Source organism: Pogonomyrmex barbatus, unplaced genomic scaffold, assembly GCF_055798465.1.
Source record: "Pogonomyrmex barbatus isolate J1 unplaced genomic scaffold, ASM5579846v1 scaffold2, whole genome shotgun sequence".
Lineage (NCBI taxonomy): Eukaryota > Metazoa > Arthropoda > Insecta > Hymenoptera > Formicidae > Pogonomyrmex > Pogonomyrmex barbatus.
Genome location: NW_028297116.1, coordinates 25,730,851 through 25,747,788, shown reverse-complemented (window position 1 = coordinate 25,747,788; position 16,938 = coordinate 25,730,851). Strand labels below are relative to the sequence as shown.

Below are 16,938 nucleotides of genomic sequence, written 5' to 3'. Positions count from 1 at the left end.
AGAATGTCTAAAAGTTGTCTTATCAGACGTCTAAAATCGGGGGGACATAAGACGTCTTTTAGTCGTCTTTAAGACATCTTAATGTTTACTGGGTTGTTCTTGTCATGCAATTAATAAATATGAATAATGAGCAAAAGCTGTATCAATTAGACAATTTTTAATATAACTATAAGATAATAGTATTATATCTAGTATAAATATATTGACATAACCTAGCCTCTTTCAATCATGAATTTTAGAATTTTACATAAAATAAATTTACATAAAATCAATTAATACTCTAACTAGCAAAATAAAATAAAAATTGCATAAAAATATTTAATATAATATGAATAAATTTTTTAACATCATAAAGAAAGCATTTATTTCTTATTTTGATATTATAACAGATCAAAATAAACAAAAGCTTTAAATATAATTATGTGCAATACTAATAAGATGTATTAAATACTTTTCAATTTAACTTACAAAGAAAGCGTTTCGCCTTTGCTTCACCGATTTTGCCGAAATTTTGTTATAACATCATATAAGTATACAAGTAACAAATATTCGGAAACAATGCACTTTTCAATTATTAACGAAAAATTTCGATTTAAATTTTATGCTCCATTATTACTAGCACAGTAAAACATTTGTCAATCGTCGGTATAGTAGATGCTCTCTTAGAAATCCGGAGGTTGCGAATTTATGCCCCGATACATTACAATTTTTTTTCTTTTTATTCACAGCTTTTTTATAATTACGAAGAAAAATATAATATATAATGATACGCGAACTTTTTTATACATTTAAACTTTTTTTATTCTTCTTTTTGAATAAAACTGAATTGCTGGTATAATAAGTTTATACATATTTATATTTATATAGATAAAAAGATATTTATATAATGTAAAGAAATATATTACATGCACATATATTTCTCTACATTATATAAATAACTTCTATATAAATATAAATATGTATACTTATTATACCAGCAATATCCATTTTTATTCAAAATAAAGAAAAATAAAAAAAGTTTGAATATATAAAAAAGTGTGTTTGCATTTATTATATATTATATTATATTTTTCTTCGTAATTATAAAAAAGCTGTGTAAAAAAAAAAGAAAAAAAAATTATAATGCATCGAGGCACGAACTTGCATCGTTGGGATTTCTAACGGAGCACCTAACATATTACGCTACATCAATTCTTGATGAACATTTTATTGTACCAGTACTAATGCAGTGTGCTAAAATTCATAAAATTTAGAATTTTACATAATTAAAATCCGCATATACTTTCATCAAATATTTAACTCAGCTCTTGTATTTACATATTTAGTCACATTTATCACTTGTATTGTTTTATTTCTAAAGGCGACTATAAACGGTAGGGACGAAAGACAGAACCGGCTAAGATTCTCGTGAATTATATTTTATTCGAAAGCACAAAAGAAACACAACAAAATAAAGCGTGTAAATCGCGTGTATTGGTCATATGTAGGCACGCATGTGTCTTTCATGCGGTAAGAAAAATAATCAATATGATACACTCGAAGAAATCTGCCATGCATGTATGTAGCGGTCTGCGGGGCAATCGCTACGTAGATAATCAAAGCAGCGCATGTCGCGCAAGAGGGCGCTGACTGGTGCGATCTAACAGTTTCAATAACAACATAATCTTTGTATCTATATATTAAATTATATTTATATTTCTAAAGAACACTCATTCATATGTACATTATAATGTTCGTTCATTTTTGAACGGTATTTTTGAGAAGTGCTACAGTTATGACAAGTTCAATGATACAATATTATCACTGCAAATGAGAAAAAAATCAGAAAAAGTTGAATTTCGAATAAAATATGAATGTATGGAAAAAATAATATTAAAAAATACGATTACTGCTGAATGTCATTGCATGATTATATTTAAAATCCTCAATTGCTTTTACTCGTTTTTAACTCATTACTCCTTTGAAAAATTTAAAATTGTATAGTAAATTCGTAAAATGATATTTTAATCGCATCTCGACAAACACTTTTTAAAAATATGTATATACATCCTTCGAAAATGAACTTCGTCATAAATATAAATATAATTGAATATGTGAATATATAAATTGAATTGGAATTGTATCCCTATGTAGCTGATAAAGGCCAATAACGTTTTCAATTTGTTAACTCGACTCGAATCGATCCTAGTTCTATTTCTTTATATTTCATGCTTTTTCTCTATTACTATTAGGTGTACAAAAAAGATCTGAGCTTTTTTTTGTAAAATTCAATCTTTATTCAAAAACAAACAAAAAAATATTAATCAATGAAATATTTCCCGTTTGCATCAATGACCTTTTGCCATCTTTCGGGTAGCTTGCGAATTCCTTGACGATAGAAGCTCACCGGCTTCGAAGCGATAAAGTCATCAATGCATTTTCATATCTCTTCAAATCTCACGAAATGTGTAGCCAAATGATGCTGCAGCGACCGGAATAGATAGTAATCGGAAGGCGTCATGTCTGGGCTATACGCCGTGTGCGGGAGAAGTTCCCAGCCTAACGCAAAGATATGAGTCCTGAGTCGCTTTCGCAACATGTGATCGAGTATTGTCATGAAGCAATATCACTTTACGACGTCCTTGGCTAGTAAATGGCCTCTTTTCTTCTAATGCATCGCTCAAATTGGTCAATTATTGTTGGTAGCGGTCTGCCGTGATTGTTTCACCCGGTTGTAACAACTCGTAATACAACACTCCTTTCCAATCCCAACAGAGCAAAATCTTCTTGGCATGGATATTGGGCTTTGTCGTCGATGTCGAAGGTTGACCAGGGTCAACCCATGATTTTCTACGTTCAGGGTTATCATAAAGAATCCATTTTTCATCGCCTGTAATGATTTTGTGCAGAAAATCTTTTTTCCGGAACTTTGAAAGCAAAGTGAGTGCAGTGTCACGCCGACGATTTTTGTTGTCTTCGGACAATTCATGCGGAACCCATCTTCCAGCCTTCCTTCTGAACCTTTCCCATCATATGTAAACGTACGGAATGGTTTGCTGCGTAACACCAAGCTGTTCTGCAAGCTCCTTTTCAGTTTGCGCAGAGTTTATATCCAACAGTGCTTGCAATTCGTTCGTTTCAATGTTTTGAGGGCGTCCAGCACGCGATTCATCTTCAAGACTGAAATCTCCTTGGCAAAATTTTTGATATTATCTTTTACATGTAATATGACTTACAGCGTTCTCTCCATATGCAGCACAAATCATTGCAGTGGCTTCAGCAGCATTTTTCTTCAGATGAAACGCGAAGTGGAAAATCGAATATGCTCTTTTGTTATTGCCATCGTGAATACTACTGATTTTTGAGGTTATGTACATCAAACGCCAAACCGTATGGCATTTTAGAAGGCCAAATGTCAACGCTTTAAAACCGCAAAAGGATGGGAAAATATATAAAATTTAAATTGTTATTTCGGTTGTATGAAATCTAAAGCTCAGAACTTTTTTGTACACCTAATTATTTTCTTTATATCCGATTCGACTCGGAGTCAGTAAATTGAAAACGTCAAGTTTGATTAAAATGTATTCAGTATATTTAATATTATTATTGCATGATTATATTTAAAATCCTCAATTGCTTTACTTGTTTTTAGCTCATTATGCTGTCAAAATAATAAGTAAATATAATCAGTGATATATGATTTCGAACCTGAGTACACAAACAGTTTTCCCTCTCATTTACGCATAGAAACGCTGTATCTATCTCATCAGACAGAAACAAAGTGTGCGTAAATAGAGGAGAAAAAATGCGTTCTCGGCTCGATCACGAGCCTTTTTGATACGACTCGTTGACCAGAAACAATGAAAACAATCAATAGTCAAGCCATAAACCCACGCGCGCCAGACGGAACATTTTTGTGTGCGTAATTAGAGGGGAGAAAAACTGGTGTGCTCAGGCTAGAATTCTATCCACTGAGTCAAGCGGTCACAATATTTTGTTTATCATCGCACCATGAGCTAAAATAAAGTATAAATATATAGAAATATATTTACTTTTCTTTTTGTTATAAATTTTTATATAATTTAATAATTTTATATAATTTTATATAATTTTTATGTAATTTTTATGTAATGAGTGACATATGGATGATTAGTATATGATATAATCAGAAAATAAAATTGTTTATTAATTTATAAAAATATTTATTTAATCGCGTCGTTTTAGTACACAAGATCGTAAACTTTGCGATTGATTGTTAATCATTTTTCTTTGAGATTTTTTTTCGATTTTATATATTTTACGAATAATATGACTATGTGATTAGAATAACATTCTGCATTTGTTGTAACATATAAATTAAAATTACACACATGTATTAATTAAATTTATGATATAGGTCAGAACACGATCAAAATATACGCGAACGAAAAGAGGAAGGAGATAAAAGAAAAAAGAGAGTAGAAGAGAAAGAAGAGGGCGAATTGGAAGAAAGTGGAGATATGAAGAAAGAAAAGAATGGAAAGGAGAAGAAAAAAGGAAAGAGTAAGAGACAAAAAGATGAACAAAACGTAAGTTGAACGCGTTTAAATTTTTTATAATGCATATTATTTTTATCATAAATGTGAATAAAATTTTTATAAGCATTGTTTGCAATATTTGTGTAAAATATACAGGGTGTCCCGCAGTGTGTGTAACACCGCCCGTGAGAAGGTAGATGGGAACGAGATAAATGAAAATGTCTTATATCATTTTGCGCTATTCGCAATAATTTTTGAGTTATTAAAGTTGCACAAATAAGAGCGCGCGGGGAAAAAGTGCTCGTCCGCCTGATTCGTAAAACGAATAGGAAGTATGAGCGACGGCTACTATCCTTCCCCTCGCCGCGCGCACTCCGCTCATCGTCGAGCGCCAGATGGCCATTGTCATCACGCTGGGTCTTACGGATCAGGCGAGCGAGCGCTTTCTCCCCGCACGCTCTTATTGGTGCAACTTTAATAACTCGAAAATTATTATGAATATCGCAAAATGATATAAGACATTTTTATTTATCTCGCTCCCGTCTACCTTTTCACGAGCGGTGCTACCGGGTTCTGTGCTGTGTCGCGATCGTATCCGTGTCGTGCGACCACGTGCGGCGTTCCGCCTATTGCGCCGGGTGCTCGCCGCCCCTTTCGCTCTCCGTGCGCCTCCACCTCTCTCGCCTGCGCGCGAGACGCTGGTGCGCTCGTTCTTTCTCTCTCGCTCGCGTGTGATCGGCGTGTGATCGCGGCTGGTTCTTCTCTCTTTCTCGCTCGCGTATATGCTGCCTCTCCTTCTCGCTGTCTTTCTCGCTCGCGTGTGATTCGTCGCTCTTTCTCTCGCTCGCGCGCAGTCGGCCATTTGAGTCTCTCTTGCTCGCGAGCGGTTGTTTTATCCGCGATCAACGTGCGTCCGTGTCTGTTCCGTTCCGTCCCGTTTTATTCTGTGTTTTATCCGCGTTCTGCGCTATTATCAAGGTTCCGCGTCTCGCTCTCTGTGTTTCTCTTTCGCGTGCGCTCTGTTTTACCCGCGTCCGCGTTGCGTTTCCTTCTCATTTGCGTTTCATACTCGTCTGCGTTATGTCTATCAATCGTCTGCGTCGCGTCTTTTCAATTTTTTTAATCAACATTCGGCGTGCGGCAGCTGCCCGCGATCTCCTGCGTTTCGCGAGCGTTCCGCGTAGCTACGCAGTGTGCGTTTTCAGGTTTTCCGCTATTTCTTTCACGAGCGATATTTTCAGCGTTCTTTTTCCTGTTTTCTCTTTGTTTCAACGCTTCTAGTCTCGAACGTTCCTTCGCGTCCGCGATGTCCTTGCTGGCATTGTATGTTCGGCAAAATAACATTTTGTCACGCGCATTCCTCGTGTTCGCGGTGCCCTTGTTGACATTGTACGTTTTCGAATTCCTTTTGTCTTGTGATATTAGCTGTAAGTCGTGTAAATATCGCGTTCGCATTTTTGTTTGTCAAATAATTGATTGTTCTAGAAATTATTATCCGTTATCTGTCGAAATAAACGAGACCGAGTCAGAACTTCGCGAAACGTTGTTGGCGACGGTCGAACCTCAAATCGTGGTGGTAATACTTAGTTGTCTTGCAATCTTCCTGCTTCTCCGACTTTTCAGGGATCAGCCTAAATCATAGACCGGCAACGCAATTGTCCACTACAAATTGATGACCTCGACGTTCGACCTTCGTCAGCATGTTACTCTGCCTCGTGTGTATCTCTTGGCGCGAATCTTCTTATTCTTATCTTTGCGTTTCGTGCGTTTTTTGCGATCAGTGATTCTGTGCAACCGTGTCCGGTCTTCAAGTCAGTGTGTGTTCTGTATCATCAGTGCCGTTCGTGTCCAAAATGATGGACCGCTCTCCGCCACGCCCAGCGCGACGACAACTCCGCACTCCAGCCTCCGCCGCAACGCTCTCTCCGCTCGGGAAATCCACCCAACGAGGCATCCTCGGTCTTCTGGCTTGCTGCGAAGCAACTCGCACACGCCTGATCTTCAAAACAGCGACGTGGAGTCTATTAACAGCTGTAGGCTGCTGTTTTTCTGGAAGACCAACCCAGATCTCTGGTTCTTCCAGATCGAGTCGATTTTCGCCTCGAATCACATCCACTCAGACGACTCCAAGTATCACCTGGTCATCAGCTCTGAACACGGAATCTCTGGCGGAAGTCTCCAACATAATTCGTGCTCCGCCTGCTTCGGACAAATATACCTTTCTCAAAGAAAGCATCACTTGCCGTTTCACCGATTCTGCTGACCGCCAGCTGCAGAAACTACTCAACGAGCTCGAGCTAGGTGACAAAAAATCCTCGCAGCTCCTGCGCCAGATGCACAATCTCTCCAGGAACAAGGAAGAGATTCTCAGAGTCAAGTGGCTCTCTCTCCTGCCACTCAACGCTCAGCGCTTCTTGAAAATATTCAGCGCTCTTAACTTAGAGCTTGCCGTCGCAGCGGATCATTTATTGAAGGGCAGCAGCAGCTCTTATGTGAAGTTCACGTCGTATCCTTGTTCTTCGTCGCCAGCCAGACGCACTCAGGCACAGTCAATCAATCTCGACAGCCTGGTCACTATTGTTGGAAATCAAGAGTTCCTTGGCGCAGCTCATTTCACTGATTCGCGAACTCCATTCCAGACCGGTCTCTCCAGCACTTCAGCAGCATCTTGCTCACGCTCGCGGTCAAGAGCCTCCTCGCCTGCGCAAGGCATCTGCTACTATCATCGGCGATTCGGTTGCAGCTCAGCAATGCATCACACCCTGCTCTTTCAAAGCCAATCAGCCGTCAGAACAGCCGTTAAATTAAGCTGGCTGTCGGCATCTGAGGCGGCCGTCGACAGCAGCAATAACAGCGCAATCGCCTTGCCTTCCAACTCCGGCTTGGAACTCCGGCTTCATGTCTATGACCGGACAACATCAAATTCCTGATTGATTCTGATTCCGCTGTCTCTTTGGTGCCGAAATGTCTCATCGCCAAACCACTCAGGCCATCTGACGCACGTTTGTACGCCGCAAACTCGCCTATCAACACGTTCGGCGAGAAGATTCTAACCGTTGACTTTGGCTTTCGTCGAGCTTTCAAATGGATTTTTGTAATAATCAACATTCAATCGGCCATCATTGGAGCAGATTTCCTCCATCATTATGGTCTAATCCTAGATTTAAAAAAGTGAGTTCTACGGGATGCCTTTACCTCGCTCTCCAACAAAGGCAATCTCGCCGTGGCTTTTGTTTTTGGGATCTCTTCTGATCTGCCCGGCCTGCCTCCGGACCCAATCGCATCAAACTATCAGGCTGTCGTCAAGGAATTCGAGGATCTCGGCAGAGCCAAATCTCACTTTCCATCAGCCTCCGCTCACGTCGAACACCACATCGTGACGTCTGGGCCTCCGGTTGCCGAACGAACTCGCAGACTTGCAGGCGAAAAACTCAAAGTTGCACGCAAGGATTTTGAATTGATGCTGCACCATGGAATCATCCGCCCTTCGAGCAATCAATGGGCCAGCCCACTACACATGGTCGGCAAAAAGAAGGATGATTGGCGTGCCATGGGCGATTACAGACAATTGAATGCCGAGACAGTGCCTGACAGGTACCCGATTCTTCGCATAGATGACATATTTCAACATCTTCATAGCAAAAGCATCTTTTCAACTCTGGATCTTGAGCGAGCCTACTTCCAGATTCCGGTCGCTCAAGCTGACATACCCAAGACAGCCGTCACTTTTCGATCTCTTCGAGTATCTGGGCATGCCTCTTGGTCTACGAAATGCCACGCAGACATTCCAAAGGCACATGGACAACATCTTTAGAGGGTATTCGTCAGCTGTTATATTGATGATGTCATTATCGCCTCCAGCTCGAGGAACATCTGCAACATCTCAGGACGGTGTTCGAGTTGTTGCGCTCCTATCAACTAATTGTCAACTAGAGCAAGTGCCAAATCAGACAGGAAGAGCTGAACTACCTTGGCTATACGCTCAGCTCTCAAGGAGCTGATCAGGCCTCTAATTGAGTGTATTGAGGCGTACCCGAATCCTCTATCTCAGACCTTCGTCGCTTCTTGGGGCTGATCAACTACTACAGACGAATCGTTCTAAACGCTCAGCTACAATCTCCACTCTGTATCTTTTTGCAAGGCGCAAAGAAGAAAGACAAGCGCGAGATTCCTTAGACAACGGAGTCTGAAACAGTGTTTCAAGCCTGCAGATGAGCCTTATTTCGGCTACGTGCTCTTCATATCTCTCGCCTTCAGTTCCGCTACGGTTCACCACCGACGCCTTGGACTCTGCCATCGCGCTTCTCTTGAACAACTTTCAAAGGATTCCTGGAGACCTCTTGGTTTTTTCTCGAAAAAGCTCAGCCGCTCGGAGAGGAATTACAGCATGTACGACCGAGAACTTCTTGCGATTTTCCTCGATCAAGTTCTTCCAGCACATCCTCGAATGTTTTTGATATAAAGCTGACATTTAAAATGGTTTCTTATTAATATTTGATTAATTGACTGATTGATATTGTTGTACCCCAAATGGGCTACGACGTTATTATTAGGGATAGTTGGATTCGCCAAGCCTAAGGAGTTGGAACTCCGAGCAGGATCAAAAGAATGTAAGGATTCTCTTGAAATCACTAACATACACTTTCTTTACTTTAATTGATTTATTTAAATGCACAAATTCTTGATATTATTACGATTATGTTTTATACACACGATTAAGCATCCTTGGGCGGCGCGTTACTCTGGCGGCCGACGACCGAGTATGTCACTTGAGTTGCTGATAATACGACTCGCGTGAACTTTGCAACGGGATTCCATAATATCTTGCGCGACTTTTATAATATTGATTCCGAATGACTTGTAATTACGACTCTCTCGTCTCCGCCTTGTGTAATCGGTTATATAGATTGATCGATGCCCGATCAGTATTCTGATCGATTGCGTCGATTGGTCGCGCGATATTGATTGATCAATATCTCGCCCGGTTCGATCAGCAAAGGAATTTATTATTTTAGGAATTTGCTGATAGGTTTTTCGTAATATTCTCGCGCGATGTGTTTCTGCAGTCTTTCAAAAGATTGATCGCAATTTTGGCGATCACGTATTTGTGCCATCTTTCGAAAGACTTCTTCCGAAATTCATGCGAACTACTTTTGTTACAATGCGAACTACTTTATTATTAGTTGTAGGTCTGGCTACAACAATATTTTATATTGTTCCATTTCTTTCAAAAAGATGTCATAATTCTGTGACGGATGTGCATACAAGTACCTTAGTTAAAATTTGTATATGTCTATCCACTAATTGCGGATTTAATTTTTCGTTTTTCATTTGTTTTTTTACGGTGTTCCATTTCTGTCTGTCTTCTGGTGTCATAAATTGTTCGTATAATTGCACATCTTTAAAAATTTTTATATTTCTTTTAAAATTTTCCGGAAAAAGTTGTTGACAGAATGTATGTTTTATTATATCAATATATTTTTGAACAATTAATACGTAATTCGATCGCATTAATTGTTCATTTTAATTTTTTTTCCTGTATTGTTACATATTTAGAATTTTTATTGTTCCATTTCGAAAAATATAATTTTGTAAAGTAATTTTGTAAGCTTGTTGAAATTAATGTTGATATTATATTTCATAAAATAATAACATATTTCTCAAAATTACGTAAAGAGTATACATCTCTTAAAATCTCTGGTATGTACAAAACTAAAATTCAGTTTTTATAAAAACGCAATAGATACTTATGACCAATAATCATCTTACAATGTCTAAAGAGGCTGTAACGAAGTAATTGAATTGTCTTTAGACTTCAAATCATACAAGATGATATCATGGTATCTCATTACCCCGTATCTATCTCACAACCGTTCTCTTTTTTCTAATTATTTCATTTTAAATATGAGTAAACACAAGATTACTTATAAAACAGGTTTATAATACTGTTAAAAAATATATAGTTGAGAACAAATATGCACACACATACGTACATACAAATATTTGTATGTGTATACGCATATGTGTTTGAGCGTATATTTATCATGATTTATAATTTTTAATCGAACAATTGACATATTATGCACAGACCTCTATCTAAACATGTACTAATTAGATTAATGATTTCAATTATTTATTACACATATGATAAAAAGAGACAGAATTAAAACCATCGCCGTTATTTGATGGATACATGGTACATACATACACAAGAAGAATATTTTTGCTAACAAAAATTTAGCACCTAAAAATTTAGCCAGATATAAATCTGAAAATAATTTTGTTAGATCATTAAAATTATAATGTAGGATGCTTAAACATGATAATTTAATAATATTGCAAAAATTTGTGATCTTCTAGTAATCAATTTTAACATCGTATACAATAATTTTGAAGGCCCAACAAAATTATTTTTCAGATCTATATCCGGCCAAATTTCTAGATTTGCCAACAAAAGTGTTCTTTCTGTGTACATATGTACATATGTCTATCAAACAACGACGACCGCGATATGGTTTTAATTTTGTCTCTTTTTATCATATATGTAATAAATAATTGAAATTTTTAGAATTTAGTCTAATTAGTACATGTTAGAAATCTATTTGTATATGCTATTACGTCCGGAGGATTTCACGAATTCTTCTCTTTAGAAGGAGAAAGATAACGGCTGTTAATCGGGAAACGAAGCGCCTCGAACGATCTAGAAAGATCCTAAACAAATATATAAAAATTCCTCTCGAAACATGTTGCGATTAAAAAAATAATTCTTTGTGAAAGACAGCTTTGTCGACGCCGAAAGATTTATAACATACTAATTTATAACATACTAATAAAATTCGAAATATTAACAAAATCAAATACTTGACGGATGAGAAACGCGTCGGATCGTTCGAGAACGACATTTTCTAAACTGGTGGGGAAATTAAGGAAACCAATCAAAAAGAAGCGATTAGCAGCCGCGGGTGCACCAATGAATAATTGAGGGTGTGGAATGGCGGATGAAATTTTCATTAACTAATTCCGTCATTCACTAGGAAATCCGGAAACATAAAAACAATCACAATCCACAGAACACCGCTCCCCTCCTTCCTCTATACTCGCAATTTTTCTAAACTATCATTCGACAGCCAACGCGGAAATCCATCACGCCCTCAGATATTCCCACCCCTCCGGAACCCTTTAAAAACCGCGACTTGGAGCGGATCGCTCTCTCTTCTCTTCGCTCCACACCTTCAAGAACGGGACCGTTCGAAGCTGTTATCGAAAAATTTCCAATTAGAATCTGTGCGCAAATTTCATTTTTTTCGTATAATTCACGATCCAGTCAAGGGACCACAGCTCTTGTCTATCACTTGCGCCCCACCACAGCAAAAGTAAGTCCACCTTTATCATTCTTTTCCGCGGTTGACTGGCTATTTGATTCGCGATTTTGACTTAATTGTTTCCTTAAAACACTCCAACATTCCAAATTGGCAAGCCGCCGATTGACTCGGTGAAGCTGCTATCACGATTCTTCAATTCTTTTACTACCCTCAACTCATTCACTCTCTCTCTCCTAACTCTTATATTTATATAGTGAACCAAACGAAAACCATCCCGAACAAGCAAACGAAGCGAGCATTGCGACATCGTCAGGAGAAGCTAAACAAACGGATTCGTCGCGAAACCGAACACGCCGGAGGAAACTCGCTGAGCGGTTAATCGAGATAGAACCGAGACTCGCTAACATCTCTTTGCCAGAATACTGCCCTCCGCTCCGCGGCTGAATTCGAACAGCAATGCACTCTAGAGAACTTCGACGTGGAGAAGTTCTATCTCGTCCGCCAATTCCCTCGCTTTCCCACTCATCCACCACCGGGAGCCTTTAAAAAGAAAATTTGAGCCCGACAACCAATTTTGGGAGCAAATCTCAAAACATCAATCCTACGATACTATCCCGATGTACATTTCCCGCGATCCTCTTCCCTCTCGTGAAAGCTTTTCGCAGCGCTCACCCTAATCCTCCGCTACACCTTCAACCCGATCCCATCGACATGCTCGCAATAACCAACCGCAATAACCTTTTGCCCCAATTAGAGCAATTGGAAATTTAGAGATCGGCTTTTCAATCATATAAGTTTTTTATAAATGACAGTTTGTACCGAATTTTCAATTATATAAGTTTTTTATAAATGACAGTTTGTACTGGATTTTCAATTATACCATGTTGTCTCGTCCGGATGGATAACTAAGTAGTCGTCTTCCTCTCCCTACTTTATCAACAGTGTTCACAATTCAAAAAGCGCGCGCCCATCCTTCATCGCCTCACGTATAGCACTGCGCGCGCCTCCATCTTCATTCGTGTTTTCTGTTCCCGAAAATCAACAGAGTTCCTTGTAGATAATTCAATTTTTCTAGTTTAGTTTTTCGTTGATTTCCTTTTTATTGTTAATAGGACAAAGCACAAGAGGATCCAATCACCAGATTCTAAAGCTTCGAGGAGAAGCAGGCGTAAACAGGAGAAATCCCGAAAGAGAAGATCGCGTTCGAGATCTAACCTATCTCGCCGTTCTTCAACGTTCTTCAGGTCCTCACGCAGATCCTCAGCGGAATCTTTGGTACGATTATATGTGGGGCAAAATTTGTTGCAATCAGTTTCGATACAAAGAAACATATAGTCGCAAATTGCTATAATTTATATCTTACTAATTACGTTTAGTGTTTCAAGCTTATCGCATCTGCCAAAAGATTGATAGCGATTAATGCCTCTCGCAAGCGAAACGCTCTCGAAGGTACCTATATAATTGTAAAACACATTCGCCATCTCATGAGAGACTGGTGCAAACGTTAAGTGAATTCCTCGATTACTTAAAGCGTCGCAAACCTTCGACACTCGGCGAGGTGTCGGAGGATATTCAAAGACCTGCGAGTCTTGTCTCATCGGAGGACACTGCAACTTTCCTGGAGAAGCCCGGCGAGGCCTCCTCCATTGAGGAAATACAAATGAGTGAACAGGAGGCATGTAGCGGCCGGGGCCTAGGCATATTTCCCCATTTCATAAGGTCGCTTTTGCTGATCCATGATTGCAACCGTCGCTAGGGAACCTAGTGAGCCGAGACTCAAGTCGGATTTATTTTGTCTGAGCTATTTGGAGAGCAGACTCATCTGCCCGCCGTATCACCATGGCTTCCGCTTATTCGTGATACCACTAAACTGCAAGTGCGCTCAGGCCTCAGAGAGGATATAAAAGGTAATTTACTCACCAAGCATGAACCGAAGGAGGATCTCGAGTTCCTTGGTCCACCAAAAATTAATAAGGAAATTCTTCCTAACCTGGGTGCCACAGTCCTTGCTCGAGACAAGCATCAAATGTCTGCTCAGCTTCAGGTAGGAACCTCACTAAATGCTCTGACTTCCGGAATTTCCGATTTATCGAAACTCGAGTGCCTTCGGGTGTCAATGGAAGGTAAGACTACTATCAGCAAAATTGCAGAAGGCATTCACTTATTAGCCGACCACCATTTTCGGCTATCTCAAACGAGGTGGGCTTTCATTGTTCCATCGCTGAATTTTCTCGGAAAGAGCGTGTCCGACTCAGCTCCTATCGACGATTGCTTATTTGGCAGCCACTTTGCAGAGGAAATCAGTGCGACTCAATCTATTGAGAAGGTGGCTCGGCATAATGGCCAGGAAGACTTCTCAGCCACAAAATCAGCAAGTACGGCAACCGCAGACGAAGCAGTACACTAGGCAGACCAATTTACCTTCTCGACAGGTATCAGAGGCAGGAAAACTCCGGATCCTCTCTTCGCAAAGCTCCGTTGGCTCACTATGCGAGGAGAGGCTTTCAGATTCCGAGCCGCAACAGGAGGTCAGCTTCCCGGTCCAGAACACGGACCAGACATTGATTACATCCGGATCAGCAGGTCGCCTAGCCCTCTTTGCGGATCATTAGAGAATGATAACAAATTCCATTGTATTGGAAGCAATAACGGGCTATAAGATTCCTTTCTTCAAACTACCTCTGCCTAGACCTGTCTTGAATAATCCAACTTTGTCCTCGACAGAGGCGAAATTTTGTACAATCGAAATTAATCGTTTGCTCGAAAGAGGAGCACTAGTTATTGTAGAGCCTTCAGAGAATCAATTTTTGTCATCCTTCTTCTTAATTCCTAAATCGTCTGGCGGGATGCGCTTTATCTTGAACTTGAAGGATCTAAACTCGTATATAACTCCTCCACATTTTAAGATGGAGGACTGGCGTACTGTGGTTCGCCTCATGACCTCAAACTGCAAAATGGCCACGATAGATTTCGAGGATGCATATTTATTGGTACCTGTACATCCTTCTCATAGAAGATTTCTTCGATTTCAGTGGAAAAATACATTTTACGAATTTACATCTTTACCCTTTGGCTTGGCGACGGCTCCTTATATTTTTACTAAAATCATCCGCCCCGTAGTCAGAGATTTACGGGAGAAGGGTTTTCAATCGATCGTATATTTAGATGATTTCTTACTTCTAGGTATCATAAAAGAAGAATGTCAGAAGAATATTAATGCATCTCTAGACCTGCTTACATCTCTAGGTTTTCTCATAAACTATATAACAAATCCCAGCTCAGACTTTCCTCTAGATGCAAGTATCTGGGATTTATTTTCGATTCAACTCAACAATCGATTACTGTTCCATCCGAGAAGAGGAGCAGACGTATTCTTGTGCAGAACATCTTTCAAAGATCAGAGTGTTCAATCAGACAATTTGCAAGCATGATTAGCTCGCTTATTTCGATTTGTCCAGCAGTACAATATGGCCTGCTGTATACTAAAGGATTTGAAGGAGAGAAATTCTCAGCCCTTGCAGCCCATTCTGGGAATTATCATGCGAAGATGTTGATTCCTTCCTATTTGAAGGAGGACTTCGAGTGGTGGATTAAAATACTCTCCAATTTCATCCAATGCAATATCATTTATTCAGGTCTCTATGCTTGTGAAATTTTCTCAGATGCTTCCTTAACAGGTTGGGGAGCCTCATACAGAAATCAACGCACGCATGTTGGTGGACAGCTGAGGATAGATTGCTGCATATTAATGCTCTGGAGTTAAAAGCGGCATTCTATGCTCTAAAAGGTTTTGCAGCAGGACTTAAAGACTGCAATGTTCTCCTTCGTCTGGACAATCTCACGGCTCTTTCTTACATAAATAAGTTTGATTCAATCCAATATCCTCTTTTATCCAATATTGCTAGAGATATATGGAAATGGTGTGAGGAATTGAACATCCACCTTTTTTGCATCCTACATTGCCTCGATTGACAATGTCATTGCAGATTCAGAAGTCAACACCCGGAATAAAAAAGCTTTCCCTGGCAGCAGGCAAGTTATCAGGAAAGTTTTCGAATTACAGGCAGTACCATCGGCAGCACTAGATACTATGTTTGCTTCACTTTCATGGGCTACAATCAAGCAATATACTCGCCCGCTACTAAATTGGTGGGTTTTTTGTCCGAAGCATCAAGTTTCCCCGTTTGCTCCTGAGATTAGCCAGATTTTTGAGTTTTTAACTCAGGAACTTCACCAAATTGACTCATATTCAATGCTTAATACTATGCGTTCGGCAATCTCTCTTATTACGGATAAGGAGGTTGGAAATCATCCCCTCATTAAGCGGTTTGGTAGAAATGCCAGTTTTAATAAACTGCAGAAGCCTCGTTATGACTTCATCTGGGATCCAGCGTCTATGATTACAAAACTGGCAAACATATTTCCATATAGGACTTTACTATTAAGCTTTATCACAAAGAATCTAGTGCTTCTCTTGGCTTTGGGATCCGGATAACGCGCTCAAACTCTTGCGGCTATTAAAATATCAAATATTTCGTTCTCTAATGATAAGCGTGCGTGAAACCTCATAAAGCAGTAGGAGTCCAAACAATATGGAACGAATCGCTAGAAAGAAACCAGTTACTGTCCAATCAGCAATTTGGCTTTAGGAGCGGTCGATCCACCATTGACGCCATTAAAAAAGTGACAGACATAATACATAGTGCAAATTCGGGAAAATGCTACACCGTCATAGTTAGTCTGGACATAAAAAATGCCTTCAATTCCATCGATTGGCGGGAGATTGTAAGGGCTGTTGAACAAAAAGGGCTCCCTGGCTATATGTGCCTAATCATTAGGGCATACTTGAGCAAACGTTATGCTGTATTCGTGGATAGGACTGGCCAAGAAGAAGTGACAACGCGGACCATACTCTGCTTGAATGCAGAGCATGGTTTTGGAAGAGATACGAATTATTTGACTCGTTGGGTTTTGAACTGGGGGACATTGACCCACCCGACTTGAGAAAGATACTGGGGGCTATCATCCAAGGACAACAGAAATGGTCCGCGTTTAGCAAATTTGCGGGGGAGGTTATGTCCATCAAGGAGCAAGCGGAGAGGGACCGACAGGGCATAGGG

The 16,938-nt window shown here is 39.7% G+C and overlaps 1 long non-coding RNA gene across 1 annotated transcript in view; it reads left to right on the top strand.

Annotated features, from left to right (window-relative positions):
* LOC148936850 (uncharacterized) overlaps positions 1-5,210 on the top strand; it is a 51,837-nt gene extending 46,627 nt beyond the window's left edge. Inside the window, exon 3 of the long non-coding RNA XR_016139074.1 lies at positions 4,376-5,210. This is a non-coding gene — a long non-coding RNA (uncharacterized LOC148936850). The remainder of the gene's footprint in view (positions 1-4,375) is intronic.
* The last annotated feature ends 11,728 nt before the right edge of the window (positions 5,211-16,938 follow it).